General features: G+C 39.2%; 2 long non-coding RNA genes across 2 annotated transcripts in view; both read left to right on the top strand.

Moving 5' to 3' along the window:
* Nucleotides 1-21,522, top strand: part of LOC143644649 (uncharacterized) — an 86,254-nt gene that overhangs the window by 59,140 nt on the left and 5,592 nt on the right. The window lies entirely within an intron of this gene.
* On the top strand, nt 5,168-6,545 carry LOC143644658 (uncharacterized). Its single transcript, XR_013156810.1, has 2 exons — nt 5,168-5,720; nt 6,372-6,545. It is a non-coding gene; the product is annotated as an uncharacterized LOC143644658 (long non-coding RNA).

Here is a 21,522-nt window from a genome sequence, read left to right as displayed (position 1 = left end):
GCAATGGTATTGCTGGGTCATACGGCAATTCTATATTCAGCTTTTTGAGGAACCGCCAAACTGCCTTCCACAGTGGTTGCACCATTTGACATTCCCACCAACAGTGGATAAGTGTGCCTCTTTCTCCACATCCTCTCCAGCACTTGTCATTTTCTGTTTTGTTGATAATGGCCATTCTGGTGGGTGTGAGATGATATCTCATTGTGGTTTTGATTTGTATTTCTCTAATGGCCAGGGACATTGAGCATCTCTTCATGTGCCTTTTGGCCATTTGTATTTCCTCTTCTGATAGGTGTCTGTTCAAGTCTTTTTTCCCATTTTGTAATTGGGTTGGCTGACTTTTTGTTGTTGAGTTGGACAATCTCTTTATAAATTCTGGATACTAGACCTTTATCTGATATGTCATTTCCAAATATTGTCTCCCATTGTGTAGGCGGTCTTTCTACTTTCTTGATGAAGTTCTCTGATGCACAAAAGTGTTTAATTTTGAGGAGTTCCCATTTATTTATTTCCTTCTTCAGTGCTCTTGCTTTAGGTTTAAGGTCCCTAAAACCACCTCCAATTGTAAGTTTCATAAGATATCTCCCTACATTTTCCTCTGTTTTATGGTCTTAGACCTAATGTTTAGATCTTTGATCCATTTTGAGTTAACTTTTGTATAGGGTGTGAGATACGGGTCCTCTTCCATTCTTTTGCACATGGATATCCAGTTCTCTAGGCACCATTTATTGAAGAGACTGTTCTGTCCCAGGTGAGTTGGCTTGACTGCCTTATCAAAGGTCAAATGTCCATAGATGAGAGGGTCGATATCTGAGCACTCTATTCGATTCCATTGGTCGATATAGCTATCTTTATGTCAATACCATGCTGTTTTGACCACTGTGGCTTCATAATATGCCTTAAAGTCAGGCAACGCGAGACCTCCAGCTTTGTTTTTTTTCCTCAAGATGTTTTTAGCAATTCGGGGCACCCTGCCCTTCCAGATAAATTTGCTTATTGGTTTTTCTATTTCTGAAAAATAAGTTGTTGGGATTTTGATTGGTATTGCGTTGAATCTGTAAATCAATTTAGGTAGGATTGACATCTTAACTATATTTAGTCTTCCAATCCATGAACACGGTATGCCCTTCCATCTATTTAGGTCTTCTGTGATTTCCTTTAGCAGTTTTTTGTAGTTTTCTTTATATAGGTTTTTTGTCTCTTTAGTTAAATTTATTCCTAGGTATTTTATTCTTTTAGTTGCAATTGTAAATGGGATTCATTTCTTGATTTCCCCCTCAGCTTGTTCATTACTAGTGTATAGAAATGCTACAGATTTTTGAATGTTGATCTTGTAACCTGCTACTTTGCTGTACTCATTTATTAGCTCTAGTAGTTTTGTTGTGGATTTTTCCGGGTTTTCGACGTATAGTATCATATCGTCTGCAAACAGTGATAGTTTTACTTCTTCCTTTCCAATTTTGATGCCTTGTATTTCTTTTTCTTGTCTAATTGCTCTGGCTAGAACCTCCAACACAATGTTGAATAATAGTGGTGATAGTGGACATCCTTGTCTTGTTCCTGATCTTAGGGGGAAACTTTTCAATTTTTCCCCATAGAGGATGATATTAGCTGTGGGTTTTTCGTAAATTCCCTCTATCATTTTAAGGAAGTTCCCTTGTATTCCTATCCTTTGAAGTGTTTTCAACAGGAAATGATGTTGAATCTTGTCAAATGCCTTCTCTGCATCAATTGAGATGATCATGTGATTTTTCTGCTTTGATTTGTTGATATGGTGTATTACATTAATTGATTTTCTTATGTTGAACCATCCTTGCATACCTGGGGTGAATCCTACTTGGTCATGATGTATAATTCTTTTAATGTGTTGTTGGATATGATTTGCTAGAATTTTATTGAGGATTTTTGCATCTATATTCATTAGGAAGATTGGTCTGTAGTTTTCTTTTTTTGTAATATCTTTGCCTGATTTTGGTATGAGGGTGATGTTGGCTTCATAGAATGAATTAGGTAGTTTTCCCTCCGCTTCAATTTTTTTGAAGAGTTTGAGGAGAGTTGGTACTAATTCTTTCTGGAATGTTTGATAGAATTCAGATGTGAAGCTGTCTGGTCCTGGACTTTTCTTTTTAGGAAGCTTTTGAATGACTAATTCAATTTCTTTACTTGTGATTGGTTTGTTGAGGTCATCTATTTCTTCTTGAGTCAAAGTTGCTTGTTCATGTCTTTCCAGGAACCCGTCCATTTCATCTAAACTGTTGTATTTATTAGCATAAAGTTGTTCATAGTATCCTGTTATTACCTCCTTTATTTCTGTGAGGTCAGTAGTTATGTCTCCTCTTCCATTTCTGATCTTATTTATTTGCATCCTCTCTCTTCTTCTTTTTGTCAATCTTGCTAAGGGCCCATCAATCTTATTGATTTTCTCATAGAACCAACTTCTGGTCTTATTAATTTTCTCTATTGTTTTCATGTTTTCAATTTCATTTATTTCTGCTCTAATCTTTGTTATTTCTTTCCTTTTGCTTGCTTTGGGATTAGTTTGCTGTTCTTTCTCCAGTTCTTCCAAGTCGACAGTTAATTCCTGCATTTTTGTCTTTTCTTCTTTTCTGATATAGGCATTTAGGGCAATAAATTTCCCTCTTAGCACTGCCTTTGCTGCGTCCCACAAGTTTTGATATGTTGTGTTTTCGTTTTCATTTGCCTTGAGGTGTTTACTAATTTCTCTTGCAATTTCTTCTTTGACCCACTTGTTGTTTAGGAGTGTGTTGTTGAGCCTCCACATATTTGTGAATTTTCTGGCACTCCGCCTATTGTTGATTTCCAACTTCATTCCTTTATGATCCGAGAAAATGTTGTGTATTATTTCAATCTTTTTAAATTTGTTAAGACTTGCTTTGTGACCCAGAATATGGTCTATCTTTGAGAATGATCCATGAGCACTTGAGAAAAAGGTGTATCCTGCTGTTGTGGGATGTAATGTCCTATAAATGTCTGTTAAGTCTAGCTCATTTATAGTAATATTCAGATTCTCTATTTCTTTATTGATCCTCTGTCTAGATGCTCTGTCCATTGATGAGAGTGGTGAATTGAAGTCTCCAACTATTATGGTATATGTGTCTATTTCCCTTTTCAGTGTTTGCAGTGTATTCCTCACGTATTTTGGGGCATTCCGGTTTGATGCATAAATATTTATGATTGTTATGTCTTCTTGTTTAATTGTTCCTTTTATTAGTAGATAGTGTCCTTCTTTGTCTGTTTTAACTGTTTTACATTTGAAGTCTAATTTGTTGGATATTAGTATAGCTCCTCCTGCTCTTTTCTGGTTGTTATTTGCATGAAATATCTTTTCCCAACCTTTCACTTTCAACCTATGTTTATCTTTGGGTCTAAGATGTGTTTCCTGTAGACAGCATATAGAAGGATCCTGTTTTTAAATCCATTCTGCCAGTCCATGTCTTTTGATTGGGGAATTCAGTCCATTAACATTTAGTGTTATTACTGTTTGGATAATATTTTCCTCTACCAATTTGTCTTTTGTATTATGTACATCATATCTGATTTTCCTTCTTTCTACACTCTTCTCCATACCTCTCTCTTCTGTCTTTTCGTATCTGACTCTAGTGCTCCCTTTAGTATTTCTTGCAGAGCTGGTCTCTTGGTCACAAATTCTCTCAGTGACATTTTGTCTGAGAATGTTTTAATTTCTCCCTCATTTTTGAAGGACAATTTTGCTGGATATAGAAGTCTTGTTTGGCAGTTTTTCTCTTTTAGTAATTTAAATATATCATCCCACTGTCTTCTAGCTTCCATGGTTTCTGCTGAGAAATCTACACATAGTCTTATTGGGTTTCCCTTGTATGTGATGGATTGTTTTTCTCTTGGTGCTTTCAAGATCCTCTCTTTCTCTTTGACCTCTGACATTCTAACTAGTAAGTGTCTTCGCGAATGCCTATTTGGATCTATTCTCTTTGGGGTGCGCTGCCCTTCTTGGATCTGTAATTTTAGGTCTTTCATAATAGTTGGTAAATTTTCAGTGATAATTTCTTCCATTAGTTTTTCTCCTCCTTTCCCCCTCTCTTCTCCTTTTGGGACACCCACAACACGTATATTTGTGCGCTTCATAATGTCCTTAAGTTCCCTGATCCCCTGTTCAAATTTTTCCATTCTTTTCCCTAGAGTTTCTGTTTCTTTTTGGAATTCAGATGTTCCATCTTCCAAATCACTAATTCTATCTTCTGTCTCTTTAAATCTATCATTGTATGTATCCATTGTTTTTTCCATCTTTTCTACTTTATCCTTCACTTCCATAAGTTCTGTGATTTGTTTTTTCGGTTTTTCTATTTCTTCTTTTTGTTCAGCCCATGTCTTCTTATGTCCTCCCTCAATTTATCGATTTCGTTTTTGAAGAGGTTTTCCATTTCTGTTCGTATATTCAGCATTAGTTGTCTCAGCTCTTGTATCTCATTTGAACTATTGGTTTGTTCCTTTGACTTTGCCATATTTCAATTTTCTGTGCGTGATCCGTTATCTTCTGCTGGTGTCTCAGCATTTAGTCAGATTTCCCTTGGTGTTGGACCCAACAGGTTGAAAGATTTTTCTGTGAAATCTCTGGGTTCTGTTTTTCTTATCCTGCCCAGTAGGTGACGCTCATGGCACTCGTTTGTCTGTGGGTCCCACCAGTAAAAGGTGGTGTGGGTCCTTTAACTTTGGAAAACTCTCTCCATGGGGGAAGTTCGCCAGCCGAAGTGGCTTGGAAGAGTGTCAGCCGGCCCGGGGATCCGAACGCGGGGAGGGTTTGCCAGCCGCCGCAGCCCGGGAGAGCGCCCGTCTGAATCTCCTAGGCGGCCCGGGGCACCAAGCGTGGCGGGAGGGTGCCAGCCGCCGCGGCCTGGGAGAGTGCACTGTTCCCAGCCGGACTGGGAAGCCATGTGTTTGGAAGGAACCCCGGTCACCATTCTCCGCGGCCTTGGGATCTCCGATCCAATTCTCTCAGTTGGTCCGGGGGGCCTCGCGTGGTGGGGGCACCAGCTGCCGCGGCTTGAGGGGACCGCCTGCCCAATTCTGCCAGCTGGTCCGGGAAGGAGGAAGGGAGGGACTCCGGCCGCTTGCTGCCCCAGCCCGGGGAAGCCCGCGCCCCTCAGCAATCTCACTGGATTGGGTTCTCCCAGCCAGTCAGCCATTCCAGAATGGGGTACGCTGTCTTGTTGATCTCTGTCATGGCTCCGGGAGCTGTTCTGTATTGTTTCTACTCCCCTAGTAGCTGTTCTGGAGGAGGAACTAAGACCCGTGCATCTTACTAAGCCGCCATCTTCTCCAGAAGTCCCGGATTTTTACCATTTGGTTTATTTTATTTTTTTTTCATTTTCTTTCAGAATGACCCTAGTTATTTCCATTAATTCCTCATAACACTGTGCTCATAGATGGGCATAAATAAGTTGGGAAGAAACATCTTAATGTGCCTTTTTTTCATTTTATTGGAGGAGAAAAAAAACTTTTCTTGATGTTCTCCTTACATTTTATTGGATGGGGTCATGTTTTGGTTTGCTGAAGTTGACAAAATGCAATATACCAGAAATGGGTTGGCTTTTACAATAGGGATTTATCACCTTACAAGTTTACAGTCTTGAGGCTGCAAAAGTGTCCAGATTAAAGCATCAACAGGACAATATGTTTTCCCCAAAGACTGGCTACAGTGATCCTCAACTCTGTCACATGACCAGGTACATGGTGACTTCTGCTTGTCTCTCCCTTCTGTTGTTGCTTTCAGTTTCTGTTTGTTCCATCTCTCAGCTTATTTGGCTGTTTTTTTTCTCTGTCTTCTATCTTCTTAGAAAGGATTCTAGGAAAGGAATTAAGACCCACCCTGAATGAGGTGGGTCACATCTCAAGGTGAGATCCTACACAACAGAACATCCTATTTACAATGTTCACACTCACAGGAATGGGTTAAATTTAGGAACATGATCTTTTCTGGGGTGCATACAGCTTCAAAACATCACAGGTCACAAGGCTGGGGAGAAGAGGGCAGGTTATGACCTTTGGGTGACTTACTGATGGAAGGTGCCACAATGCCCTGCTTCCCACCTCAAGTCCCTTATCAAAGCTGCTCTTTCAACTAAGGAGAAGAGTCACTGGGAGGAGTTTTCTACCCTCTACACACTTACGGTGACGTCTGAGCTCTAGTATAGATTGGCATCTTGGCATCTGTTCTGCTGACCAATCCCTCATAAAATGTTTATGGTCAGGTAAGAAACAAAAGAGACACAAATAAAAAGAAATAGTTTTAAACTTCTTTGTTAAAAATAAAATTTGGGAAAGGCAAGATTTTATGTAACTGAGGACTCTTCGATTTCTCTTTTTCCTTCCCATAGTGCCTGATATTATGTTCTGAACTGAAATGGAATGGAAATGGAGACCTGACTGAAGGAATTAAACAAAACAAAATATACTCACTAATTTCTCTCAGTCTCCTGAATGCATAAGAAAGAAATGCCCAGTAACTAAGGAATCAAATATAAATAAAAATAAATAATTGTGCAACTTAATGGAAACTTAGGGATGATCTTGAACTGAGATTTTTAACTGGGGCAGGGGATGGGGCACACACTTAGGTAAGTTTTAGCAAAATCTTGGGGGGAAAGTATGTGTTTGTGGAGAATATTTATGATTTTCTGTGTGCCCAGAATATATTCCACATTTTCATGGTAACGATAATGTTTTCTTCAGAAAAATTAGTTTTCTCTAATTTCTGGTAGGGTTATCAATCAAGGCGGATGTCCATCCCCAAGCTAAGAGGCTGATTGTGTGCTCATTGTCTCTCTCTGTGCCCTGGTGGAGAGCAAGGGTAGAACCCAATCATTCCTTCTCTACAAGGCCTTCAGTAATAGAACTGAGAACTATCCTGGCTCAGTTGCCTATACCTAAACTACACCTTACATCTGAAAAAGGTCCCATTTACAATGAACTCATACCTACAGGAATGGATTTAGAATAAGAACATGTTTTTCTGGGCTATAGAACTCCAAGCCACCACACAGTGTCCCTCCCCAAGACTGGGTTTCAGACCTCTTTGGAAAAAGGTGTGGTTGCAGCCCACTGGATGGAAGAGAAATGTTCTGGGTTGTCCATTATAGAGCTCATCCACAGTCATTGGGCAAGCCGAAAACAGCTCTCTAGAGTACCAACAGGCTGAGCTGGTGAGTGGGTGTGCAGTGAAGGTTGGGAAGTCAGGAGCCCAATCTAGGCAGAGTGGCATGTGGCCTGTGGAGGTATGTTGTGTCCATATCAGGTGGGCTGTCTCAAGAGAGGTTGGGGCACAGTCCAAGTGCACCAGGGACTGTAAAATCTGCAATCTGGCGGGCAGTTGCAGCAGAGGGCCATTGGATATATCCCCTATCCTTCCCCCAGCCCAACATGTGATGTTTGCAGTTGTGCAGTAGGAACAAGAAGAAGAAGAAGGAGGCACTGGAACCAGGAGGAGAAGCCCATTCTTCCTACATCATCCCTCTAGCGCTCATTAATAACAAAGCTTAACATTATGTCACCTGGCAAACAGAAATGCTTAAAGGGCGCAGTTCCATTATTGCAAGCAGGTAGTGAAGGATGAATTTGTCAATAAGTTGATAAGTGGCTCACCTAGACTTCCTGAAATTCCCCTGATTTGGGGTCTGATTCTTTAGTTTGCTTTTCATTCTGTAAGCTACTCAATATTTTTCCAATCAATTTACTTTTTGCATAAGTTATCTTGAATTGATTTCTGTTGCTTGCAACTGAAAATCCTGACTTATATAGGATGTACAGTAGGGAACTTCATTCTCAATATTACATACTTTTATATTTTGAAAATGAGAAAGAGAACTATTATTTAGAAACCCAAATTGCAGAAAATTACTCTTAAATTCTTAAAATTATTGTAAATGTTGAGGAAATGCAGACGATAAGCTATCAAGGGTATGGGAGAGAGAGAGGAGGAAATACTTTCCTAAAAGAGACAAATTAAAACAAACAAAATAAACCTTATGTGTGCCCAGGATTTTTCAACCTATCTAAAAATCTGGTCATGGTTTACAAAAAGATAATAAGAAAGTGCTGTAGATCATTGCTTTGCAAACTTTTCTGAGTATACAAATAACCTGGGGATAATATTAAAGTGAAGATTCTGATTCAGTAGATTTGGGGTCCTGCGTTTCTAAGAAGCTTAAGGTAATGCTGATGTTGTGGGTCCTTGGCACACACAGCAGCAAGACAGTAGATAGATTTACAAAAAAAAAAAATGAGTGCCAAGGAAAGTAACTTCTCCAAATCCAAATGGCTAGTTTAGGGACAGAGTCTGAACTAGTAACTCCAAATGCATGCAAATCGCCAAAGATACACATGATGAAAGATCTGAATCAGATATCAATGCACAACAATAAGTGCCAAGATAATTTTTAGGGCAATCTTTGATCCACAGGTTTTGATAAAAGATCACAGAAACTAGAGTTTCCTAATGTTTTATCACTTGCTTACCACTTTCAGAATTTTTGCTACAGCCACATCTTTGGTTGTGTTCCTAGAAGCAGAACCTGAGACAAAGACTGTGTGAGAGTTATTTATTAGAACATGATCCCAGGGAAACTGTTGCAGACCAGGGATTTGTGACAGGGAAGGAGGCCAAGCACGCTTGAAATATGAAACAAAGTCCCACAGAAGGAAACTTTGGTTCAGTCCCTCAGGGCAGCTCTGTGGATTGTGGAGGTCTCACTCAGTCATCTAGAACTGTGCTGTTCAATGTGGCAGCCTCTGGCCACATGTGACCACTGAGCCCTTGAAACAAGCCTGGTCCAAGTCGAATGTGTAGTGTGAAATACACACCAGACTTTGAATATTTTGCACACAAAAAAAGAATGTAATATAACCTCTTTAGTCAGTTTTAAAATTGATTGCATGTTGGTAATATTTTAACAGAATGGGTTAAATCAAATATATGATCAAAATGATTCCACCTCTTTATTTTTTAGTTTTTTAAAGAAAATCTGATTATTAAAAAATTTTGAAGTACACAGATGGATGGCATTATATATCTGCTGGACTATGCATCTGCTGGTCACGGTTTAAGGGCACTGGTTAAGGCCTTTCTAGCTCTCCCTGACCCAAGGCAAACTGGCCTCTAGCAGCCTGAGGGTGCAGGCTGACACGCAGCGGTGAGTGCTGGCTGTGGGAGCAGAAGCTCGCAGGTGGACTGTGTGTAGCAAAATGGGACCTGACATTGCCTGTTACAATTCACATGATACTTGTACCATGACTAAGTTATATTTTTATTTACATGAACTTAAAAAAAAACAACAGAGCTTCATCATATGTAATGGTGTTGGTGGTACCTTGGGCTTGGTGTGTTGGGAACATTTATTTCTAAGCTACATTAAAATAAACACAACTATTAAAATAGAATCATATTTATCGCTGCTCTACCAATGGCACACATTTTGGAGAATTCTGGCAAAAACTAATGCTCGTTAATCTTCAGCAAAGGAATTCTGTTAAAAGAACAGTCGATCATTCTTCAATATGTATAATTATGACTTTCCTCCCTTCAGATTTTATGAAGCCATTTGAATTCCTCCAATGTGTTACTTTGACACTTAATGCGATGCTTATGCAACAATCATAAAAATTAATTATTTTCCTTTTTGAAACTATTTAAAAATCCCCATCCTTGGCCTGCCTTATTGACATCTGCACATTAAAGTGTGACTATGTGTCAACAATAATTTCGCAACAATGAATAAATGTCAAATTAATTTTGTGTCAAAATAGTAATTTGCTTCCTTTCTAATATGTGTAATTATTAATTTTGGGGAAGTGTGCAGAAAATATTAAGTATATTCTCAGAACTGAGGTTTACCCTCTAAAGTGATGCTTACTTTCCTTCTGGAATGTATTACTTGGGAGTTTCCTTTTAAGCAGGCCGGTACTTGGTGTTCAGTACAGTTAGAGAAGTTCATGTCTTTGTGTTTGTGCATGAGTGTGTGCATGTATTTATATGCTTGTGTGTGTGTGAGACCATGTCAGTCAGAGGCGGACCAGGACATCAACTGGAAAGGCTGACTGATGCGGGGAATCGGGATCTCAAAATTTAGGGTCATATTTTATGATTTATACAATTTCCATCTTCCATAATTGTTCAATATATTATGACATGAAACATACATTAAATGATTAAAAATAACTTCTAGTTTTGATAATAAAGGGAATACATGCTAATAAAAAAACAGATTAATCAGAATAGCATAAGTATGAATATTCATTCCACTTCCCAGAAATAATCTCAGCTGACATTTTGGTATATTTTCTTCCAGATTTTCTTCTGTTTCTGTGTGAGTATGTACTACCTAAATATCATCCTATTATATGCACTATGTTGTAATCTATATTTGTATGTAACAAGAAATCATAAATATTTTCCCATGTGAGAAATATTCCACAATCTTTAATGGCTACCTTGGAAGGAAGGTAGACCAGTAGTGTGTTGGATTAGAATGCAGCTTTGGAGTCTTGATTGCATGGGTCTGATCCCTGTTCTATGCTTTTACTAGCTATGGATTTTGGGCACGTTATCTAAATGACTCATACGTCTGTTTCCTTACCTGCGAAAGGTGGAAAGTAACAGTACATTCTTTATAGGGCTGTTATAAAGAGTACATGAGTGAATTTACACTAGTCCCTTGGAACAATGCCTAGCATATTGTAAGTAATCAATAAAAGTTACATAAGATTAATAATGCTGCTGCTGCTGCTGATAATGATAATGATAATTTAATTTAATTACCTAATCTTCTCTGACTACATATTTAGGTTGTTTCCTACATTTTGCTTTCTAAAGTAGTGTTGTGAGGTTAAATGTCATACATGTCAATGTTTATCTCTGATCAGTTTCTTCTGCTGAATTCTTATAAGTGGAAATATTGGATGCAAGAACACAAATGTTTGTAAGTCTCATGACGTATAAATTAGAAGTGTGTTCTAGAAAAATATCAATTTCTGTAACCTATCAGCTGAAATATTTTAAGCACATTTTGCCTGTTAGATGCATTATTATTAATAATACTCATAATATTGTAAAATACTTTTCTTTTGCTAGATGTTTGTGTGTTTTTCCTTTTCCCTGATCTTCACACTTCTTCTAGTATTATCCCCTTATACTGGATGTAAACGACATTCTTTCATTCTTTGTCAAACCAGTTATAGACAAAGTGAATATCATTTAAAGCAATATGGGATCATTGATTTAAGAAGAATAATATGGACATGGGTAAAGTAAAAAGTGAAAGTTCTTTCTCTCACATTAAGTGAAAGTTCTTTCTCTCACATTGTGCTTACCGCAATAACCGCTAACAAGTTGTTTAATATCCTTCTGGACTCTTAACAGAACTCTTTTAAAAATAAAACAGTGAAAAAAAATGCAGTGAGTGAATGAATGTGCTCTTGCTATAAAAAATCCAAACAATGGTCAGACATAACTATGAATACTTATTTATAAATGATATCTTACTATATTTGCTGAATGAAAATGCTTTTTGCATTCAATGGTATATCATGGATAAACTTCCAGTCAGTATACATACATTGACTTGATTTTTTTAAATGGCTGCAAAGCATTCTGTATATTATATGACTCTAATCAAAATTTAATAATCATTTCCTTGTTGATGGACAATTGTCTCCAATTTGTTGATATTGCATATTTGGTACATTTAATATCTTCATACCTATATTTTTATTTGTATGCAGATCATATAGGAATATGAGCTTGTAGGGGTGATTCTTTTATAAATATGTTCCAGTCAGTAAACAAAGATAGGTAAAGTTAAGATTTGTGAGAATATGTTTATATCTCTCTTTCCCCCCCAGAGTTTGTCTGAGGTATCCCAGCATAAGTAGTAAATGTATTTAATTGAAAACAAAAATTAATTAAACAAAAATGCTGCTGACACCCAAATTTCAGTTCTAAAGTCTTATTTACAAACATTCTTTTTTTTTCTGTTTTTGCTGTGAACTTTAATTTTTAACTGTAATCTAAACCATCTTTAAAAGAAATCATTTATCCTGAAGATTTGCTAGGTCCTAATTGCCCAGTTATTTGGATGATGGAATGCCATATCTGGAAAGCAAACTAGTTATCTTTTGAATTTATTTCAACATGCATTATTTAAACCACCAAAGGTGAGAACACTGCATGGATAAAAATGATAAAAAAATGCGATGGATTTAGCATCCCGAGGCTCAGGTTTAGCATTTAGTCATTTTTATTATATGGTTGGGTTGAAAATGCAAAAGAAAACCAGTAAAGGAACTATTAATGCTCCTTGGAGTTTCTGCCTGCCCTCTTGCCCGGAATGGAGGTAATTCTAGCTCAGAAGCTCTTGAATGCTTTACACATAATAGACACCAAGTGTGAAAAGCATGTTCTATATTTTAATGCTGACATCCTCATAGGAAAAACAAATTAAAGATTCAGAATACTTGGCTGTGATTCAGTACCTAAACACTTCCTGGTGCTTTTCAGAATCCCCTAGAGACTCATAAATGCTTCTGTGCTGGAGGTACCCATTGTCACAGCACGCTGAGGCCAGTTTATCAAACTAACGAGCTCAAGAGTGATGCTATTTCCAGGTTCAAATCCATGAGGGAGAGGCAGAGGGAAAAACAACACCAAAATTCCGAGAGAAGGGTAATTCCTAAGGGCCATCCAGGCAAAAAAATTTATTAACTCATGCACACCAAATCTTACCCAGAGTAATATTCTTCAAGGAGATTTTACTCTACAAATCTCACGCTCGTTCCCAAGTCTAAGCATGATGGATAAGATGGTGCAGTTTTTACACTGGGTGATGCTTATTGATCTAGACTTAAAAAAACAGTACTGTACGGCTCTTTTTCACTAACACGATATTTACAAATAACTATGGAACGGTTAGTATTTTTCTCTTGTCAGGTTCCTAATGCTTTTTTACATAAGCAGAAGGGGAAGGAAGTTTTACAATTCATTTAAAGGAACTTTTTCTTTACTTTGGAATTTAAATGACAGGCAAGACTGGGGGAAAATAGTGAGTTTGTGTGTAATTTGTGTCATCAAAACAACTGCTGTATTAGAATCTGAGATACGGCATCAATAGATAATGAGAAAAGAAAATGGAACTTATATAAATGTGTATTTCTTAAAAGCCTTTGCTACCTATTATTTTTCAGCTGTGTAGGCGAAAATTAGAGGCATATGTTGGATACACTTAACGTTGCTAGTAACATATCATATAATTTAAAATGGCAAGTCCATCTTACAGGTTTAGCTCATGCAATGCTGACTCATTTTGAAATTCAATCCATGTTTTAATGGACTATTCAGAGATTGTCAGTCAAACATTGAAAACATTTCTCAGAGGTGACTTTCTACATTTTGGTTTTAATATTCACAACATAACCAAATATGAATTTTCTCAGCTTTAAAAATGGTCCTTTTTACGTGACAAATTTGGTGGCTGCTTCTTTTTCTCCTTCCTACCCCCTTCTTCTTGGATAAATTCACAGAAGTAGGAGAACTTCTCACGTTAATCTTATTGTCTGCACATTTTTCAAATTTTCTTTGGGGCATATTTCAACATTTAATTTGGATGCAGTTAAAAATTTTTATTTCTTGCACTCTTAGTTTTTGTATAAAAAGCAAAGCAGCATATATAAATAATCTTTTAATATTTCTCAGCCTTTATATTTGGGCTTAAAAAGACATTTTTCTTGGAATGGCTTTTTTTTTTCTTTTCAAAGAAAGTCAAGTATATGCATATACCTGTTATGTTCTAAGTTGCATTTTAAAAACTTCAGAATATTATTATTTCTGCTGAGGTGTGAAGTATTTCCTCTTAAAGAGCCACCTATGCGTTTTCGTATGGCCTAGGCTTCAGTAGAGGCATTTTATAAATGATGATGGTGAAATTTATGTATTTGGGTCTTCAGGCCGTAACTAATGCCATTTGGAGCCTAAATAAGAACATTTCCTATCACAACTAAATGGCCATTTATCCTAGCCACATGATCTGCTATTTAGCCTTTAAAAGGCATAATCATCTGCCTATATTCTTATGTCATCAGTAACATCATACAAGAATCAAGAAGCCCAGGGATTTCCTCACCCCAAAATTATATAATTTGCTTATGTATTTATTTATTTATTTTTGCTATATATGGTTTATAAATTTGGCAGAAAGCTTTGGGTTTAAGTTTAGCATAAACTGAGAATTAAAGCCTAGGTTGGCAATCTTTTTTTTTTTTTTTTTTGCTATAATCTGGAAACCAAAATAGTGAAAAACCTCCAGAGAAGCGGATGCTGTTTCTTTGCACTTGAAATATGTTGAGCCAGGCTTCCCTTATCCAGCTGTTCAGCAAAACTACCTAGGGACTTCTTAAGAATATAGATTCTGGGGCTACCTCTATCCCCCCCTCATTCCCCAGAGAATATGATTTGGGAACTTCATTAAATAAAACAAAGCAAAGCAAAACTCTCCAAATGTTTCTGATAATCAGCCAGTGGTGTCTAGTATGGGGTGTGGAAAGAGATGGTTAAAATTAGAAATTGAGGAAATGGAGGGGGTGTTTTTTTTTTTTTTTCTTTTTAATATGAGCAGGCACCGGAAATCAAACCCAGGTCCTCTGGTATGGCAGGTGAGAACTCTACCTGCTGAGCCATTGTGGCCTGCCCTGTTTTTTATTTTTTAAATCACTATACCCATTTTAATACCATTAAGTAAGCATCCTTTCAAGTATTTCTTCCTGATATTCAGCTTCTTCAGATATATTAAGAACCATTTGGCAGTGCCACCCCTAGAGTGTCCTGCGGCCTTTGTTTATTTAAGCAATTTGATTGGAAATATATTATAAAACTCATGGGCCTGTATGAGGTATGGTGATTTATCAATGAAGATTTTGAATAATGGGTAGAGAAGAGTTACTTTTGCATTTGTTTATTGTGCAGCCAGAGCAGGCAAAGATTCTTTCATAGTATTTGGCACCATTGTTTCCTGTTCAGGGCCTGAAACCATCTCTACACATTCTTTACTGCCAAATGCACTGTTCCTGGCTAACTTCATGTCTCCATCCATGAGGACAAGGCAGCTATGTGGTTATTCCTCATGACACCATGCTCTTTGGGACCTGTCGCATCGAGACACCGTGGGCCTTCTTGTCTCCGCAGCTCCCCAGTGTCGTTTATTTGATATTGGGAACATCATCACACTGATGCTGCATTTTCCATCAAACCCACCATTAACACTGGCATGACTGCGCTTCCTTGATGCTGACCACAAATGCAAGGCTTACCCAGAGTATGCGGGAAGACATGAATGATAGATACTTAATTTTTCTGGTCCTGTTGGAGTCGCCATTTGAAATTTTAGATATGCCTGTAGGACAACACATCTTCCAGTCATGTCTTCTCCCGGACTCTTTAGAATATTGACTTCATACCTGCCTTTCACACACTGCTAGCCATGGGGGACAGGGGACAGGCCTTGAGCAGTGAGAGTGTTTCCATTCGCACAAGGCTTAAGATACACAGGAAAGCACATCAGTGTCACCATATCAGTCAGAGGCAGGCTCGGACATCAGTTGAAAAGGCCCTTTGTGTTGGGAGCAATGGTCTGGAAAGGCCCTAGAGGAGACAGGCTGGGTACCCCAGAGGACTGCCTGACATGTGGTGTGGGGTCTGTCGAGGGAGCAGGTGACCACACAGAATGACAGGGGTGGGGGTGGGGAAGGCCCAGGGTAGAGGAGGGCTGCTGCAGCCCCTGCTGACCTCAGAGGCTAGAGGCCGAATGTCGCACTGTGATGCGCACACATTGGGTGAGAGGCTGGCATGGGCCTCCACATGGCTCAAGCCTAAGGGTTCATGGTAGACCATCCATAGCCCAGAGCCCTGAACCTGTCCTGTGTCCAACACATGAGTGAGAGTCATCCAAAGCAGCATGTCAGTGGCCCAGCCTTGTCCCATCATGTGGCCACATCACACTTGGATTTCAGAGCTCCTCAGGCATTTGGTTGACATCATGAATGGGGCAGATGGTGGGAGAGCACCCTGAAGGGAAGAACCATGAGGGATCTTCAAGATCTTGGTTGGTTTTAGGCACCCCACCTTGATACTGTTGTAGGCCTTGATCCTTCCCTACTCCCACTCCAGGAGGACACCAAGAACTCTTCCTGGAAGGTACTCCAAGGACTGGACCTGCCCAGGGCCCTTATCGCCCCATGTCTTGGGATGGTCCTGGTGCTTACTGAATGCTTGGCACGATTCTGAACACTTGCCATATAGTAACTTATTTAATCCTCATGACACCCTAAGAGATAGGTTATCGTCATCATTCTGGCTATTTCATAGCTGTGGAAACTGACCACAGAGAGATTAAGTGCCTGTCAGGGTAACCCAGCTAGTAAGTAGCAGGTTTAGCTTTTGAACACAGGCAGTTTGATGTCTTAACCTCTGCGCTACTATTTTTCATTATTTGAACTCTGCTAAGGATAAGAGGAGGTAAATTGCACAGTTAGTTGACATTAGTCACTTTTTCCCCTCCCAGCATTCTTTTCGGTCTTCTCACAATCTCCTGATTTCTTTTTCAGAAATTGTCTCTACCCTGTGAGAACAGCCAACCAAAGTGTTCTGATCTCCTACTCTATAGCCAAAAGTGGTACCTTCAAAGCCTTCCTCTCATTCCAATGCAGCCAAGGTTGGGAAAGCAACCTAAGCTAAGAGAATCAGACTTTCTCACCCAGGACTTTGAATCTATTTTTTTCTAAATCAGGCAATTATATGTTTAACCAAGAAAAATCAGATTTTGACTAAATTGCCATTTCCACAAATAGCAGAATCACTGAATGAAACATTAACATCAAATCAAAATGCATAATTAATGGAGAAATGGAATGTTTTGTTGTTATTAAAGGATTTCTTCTTTTGCTGCAAGGCTGCTGTTTCACTGTATGAAAATAGCACCGGCACCTGACAGTGTACAACGAACAGAAACTCATCTCTGCTCCCTGTTATTTTCCAACAAAAATATGAAAGTCTTTTGACATAAATCCAGGGATTGATGTACGCAAGTTACCATATCATGGGATGCTTAAGTTAACAGTGTTACCTGTGAATTGCATAATTTCTACAAGTAGTTTTTTACCTCAGATAATTTCATATATTCTGACTGTAATAACTAGTTTAAATCATTGGGTGGTGTGAAAAAGATGCAAATTGTGTTTATCTGGTATCATTAGAAAGTTAAGGAGGATTTTCTTTCAATAGTGTGTTTGGAAAGAGTAGTTTCTGTTTTCCTCCTGGTATTGCTAGAAGTTGCTATTATAAATTTCCATCCACTGGTAATTTAAAATATTGCTGGATTAAGTTGTTTCAGACTAGTTTATCTGGGGGTTCCACTTTCACTGTTCAGTAGATTTTATGTATTTCTCGTATGCTTCTTCACTCATCAGTTCATCAAGTTTTGAAGGGTGACCGTCATCTTGATCATCCAGCCATCTTCGTAACAAGATTTGTTGACAAGTCCTGGATTTTCTGCAAGTGCTTCATTACTTTCTGTTACTTCTCTGGATAGAGTAGCAGCTTTCACACTTTCCAAGGCAACAAACTCCTCTTGTTTGTTCAATTTTGTCCTACCTTGGGAAGACTAAAGTCAATGACATCTCCCAAAGCTTCCAGTGCAAAAGTGCTGATTCCCACTGCTCCAGTCCCATTTTCTGTTGTTATCCATTCATGTTTGTCTGTGAATTTTGCACCAAGAGCAGAGTAGGGCTGGTGAGCCGCAACCGGGCGCCGCCACCTGCACCCCCAAGCTCCCAGCCCCTAGGGCTACAGACAGTGGGGCCCCCACTCCATGCCCCTCGCAGGAGGGTGGAGGGTCACTGTGCAGCCACTCAGACACACAGCTGCAGGGACCAAGACTTTGAATCTTGAGTGGGGAGAGTCAGAGATGGAAAAATGGGCCAATGGCAATGGACCCTGGTGGTTGTTCTGTACTAATTCCGGCCTTGATTCCTGACCTTTGTCCTTGCCTGAATTTACAGCTTTCCTGTAAATTCCATAGGCTCCCCAATAATCTCCTAATGAGTTTACCTTTTGCTCTTGCTGTCCAATATCAGTTTATGTTGCGCGTTGCCAAAGAACTCTATGTGTTTCCATTTGTCATTCTCACTAACCTGGTTGGAGTGGTGAACAAGTATCACCATGTCCATTTTATAGGTGGGGAGCTGTGGATTCAGAGAGGCTAAATAACATGCTCCAGGTCACACAGTCAGAAAGTGGCCAGCCAGGATTTCTTCCCCCAGGTTTTACCTCTCTTCGGAGGTGCATCTCCAAAGGTCATTTTGATTTCCTTTAGCTTCCATTAGTGGCAAAACATGTTTTGATATCAAACAGTCTTGTGTTTGCAATTTGGCAAATGACTGAAATGCCAGACCTTTTTCTGCATCTATGTATGAGGCTAATAAGAGAATCTACCTCAGAGAGCTATGGTGAGGGCCAGGAGATAATGATCTTGGGAAGCTCTTAGTGCCATGCTTGATATGCAAATTGTTGAGAATTGCAGGTCCAACAGGAGGATCTCTGGTTGTTGTTTGGGCAAGTCTAATGTATGTTAAGGTTTTTGGCAGTAGGAAAATTGGTGGGATGGGGAAGAATCCTGAGAGCAACGGTCCTAGTTGGGGCTAACCAGGTGCCACTGTCTTCAACTAGTAAACCCATGATGAGGTTCCTGGGCCACACTAACTGCTGGCTTCTGATCTGTCTCTTGCTGACCCAAAGCCCTTTGTGAGCCACTGCTCACAGCTCCCTGTCCTTACTGAGATGACCAATGGCAAATTGGCAGAAGCGCCCCCTTGAAGATGTTTGGAGTGACCATCCAAACCAAGTTGGATTGTGTCCTTCAGCAAGGAGATTTATTGTCCTGTAAAGAATATGAGGAGTGAAATGGAGTGGAGAGGCTGAGGTCTCACAGGCAGGGAGAATTAGCTTGAATTCTGATTCTACCCTTAACTGGCTTGTGACTTCTGACTCACAATTTCCTCACCTATAAAATGTCATGACCCTTTGTCACTTGGACTCCTCTTTGTCCCAGGAGATCTGGATAAACTTTTGTCTCAATTCCCCTAGTCCCAGGGCTTATGGGTGTCCAACACTCCCTTCAATATTTAGGTGAGTTCCTGAGAGACTTACATCAAGACACCATCAGGTGGACAAGGAATGAGGAGAAACCCTGAAAGGTCAAGTTTCCCCCAAAGTGTATTAAATTGGAAGAGACTGTCTTCAAACTAGAAGAGACGGATATATCTTAAGAGACAAGTTTGTTTGCTTTTTCTCTACCGTGGGTTGCAAATCTGGACTGTCCAACAGAACATTGTGTGATGATGGACATATTCTGTATCTTGGCCATCTGAGATGGTAGCCCCTGGGGGTTTTTGAGCACTCAAAATGTGATGAGTGTAATTGAGAAACTGAATTTAAATTTTAAAAAATCTTGAAATAGAAATAGTCACATGTGCCTCATGGCTGTTGTCCTGGAAAGGAAGCTAAGCTCTAGAGCAAGAATAGGTAGCTATAGAAAACAAAGATGCTTTATATACTTTATCAGAATGGTAAAGTCTAAATTAGTGACCTTTTAACCTGTGTGGTGTGGTAGTTGTGGTCACCGCTATGTGAAGACTCTATGTGAAGTGTGTCCAGTAAATCCAGAGGCCAGAAGGGTGAGGCTGGGGCAGAAATGGCAAACCAAGGAAGATGGAGGGCAGCTACTGGCAGCAGGACAGCCATAGGGAGTGATCATTAGGGCCTCTTCTTGGATTATTAATTTTTGAAAGAACCAGATCCTGTGTCAGAGAGGAAAGCTGATTGTAGCTAGTAGGGGTGGGCAGAAAAATGCAACACTTAGCTAAAAGAGAAAATACTTTATTTGAAAGATACTATTTTAAACTTGGAGAAGCTGCACTTAAATCAGAAGGAATGACACCTTAATTAGCAAGTTTAAATTTTTATCTCTGCACATCCTCCCTAAACATCCCCCATCCCACTGACCTAGAGGTCTGAGAGCAGGATTAGATCAGTTCTAGAAAATGAAAATACATATTTCCCTGCACATCTTAAGTAGCATGTTCAATTTTTTTTTTACCTCAATTACAATAATTGCATATTTATTTGTGTACATTATGCAATTGATGTCTATTTTGCCTACTTGATCGAAAACTCCCCAAGGGCAGGTTTGTTTTTCTCACTGTTGGGTAAAGGGCCTGGCAGAGCCTCTGGCACAAGGGTACTTGTGTGCAATACCTATTTTCTGAATGAGCAATAGAGTAGTTTGCCTCGATGTCCCTGGCCTAGCCCAAAATCTGGCATCCAGAAGTTACTCAATAGTTTAAATCTTTCTATCCCCGTGTAGGAAGGGTCCAATACATAGGGTCACTGAAATGAGCTTTTTGTTTTATGCCACCAGATATCACTGGATTCAGTTGTCTGTGATCCTGACAAATAGGAACTTGTATCTTTAACAGGTTGAGAAGACTGGTTATTTAAGGACATGGTCAATTAGATATCCACCTCACACAGTAAACAATTGCATTTAATTAACCTAAAAAAGATACAAATTATGACATTTAGTATTATCTGTATTTAGTATTAACTGGACTATAGTCCAGCTTTCCTAAAGTTTTTCAAGATTTTTTTTGTCAGACATGTACAAAATGTCTACTATTTCCATTAAATTAACTCATTAAAAAAATGAAACTAAATGCCTATTAAATTCTAATCCTCCTTAATATTCAATCTCCTTAATAAGAACGTCTATAGTCCCCCCTACATGGGACATGACATCAGGGGTGAAAGTTTCCCTAGCGGTGTGGGAGATGACTCTCAGGGATGAGCATGGCCCTGGCATCGTGGAATCAACAATGCTATCCTGACCAAAACCGGGAGAAGAAGTGTAACAAATAAGGTATCAGTGGCTGAGAGAGATCAGATAGAGTTGAGAGGCTACACTGGAGGTCACTCTTGTGCAAGCTTCAGTTAGACATTGCTGCTTATCACAGCTTGCCAAACCCCAATCAAAACCGTTCCTGCCAATCCTAGAGAACACCTAGGGCAATATATGAAATTCCACAAAGGCTCCATGCACTAGGATAACTTTCCAGAAACCTACAACCTCCCGATGGGTTGCTAGACCAGGTAAGTCCTGAAACGCAGAGGGACCAGCCTCTCCAGAACATCAACTAGATCCATCCCCCATCCCATATTATCGACAGCCCCTTCCAACATGAAAAAGTTAGAATGAGCACAGCCCCAATACACCTAAAGAGTGTGAGAAAGATCAAAGGAGAAGGTGGAGTTATTCAGAGATGGTAGGGTTTAAAAATGTTAAAGTCAGAGTATGATTGCTGAATAATTGTATTGATATTTCTTTTAATCTCCAATGTCTTGGAGCAGCTAGAAATAAAAACCTAAAAATGTGGAAA

Source organism: Tamandua tetradactyla, chromosome 1 (assembly GCF_023851605.1).
Source record: "Tamandua tetradactyla isolate mTamTet1 chromosome 1, mTamTet1.pri, whole genome shotgun sequence".
Classification (NCBI taxonomy): Eukaryota; Metazoa; Chordata; class Mammalia; order Pilosa; family Myrmecophagidae; genus Tamandua; species Tamandua tetradactyla.
This window is presented reverse-complemented; position numbering and strand designations above follow the sequence as displayed.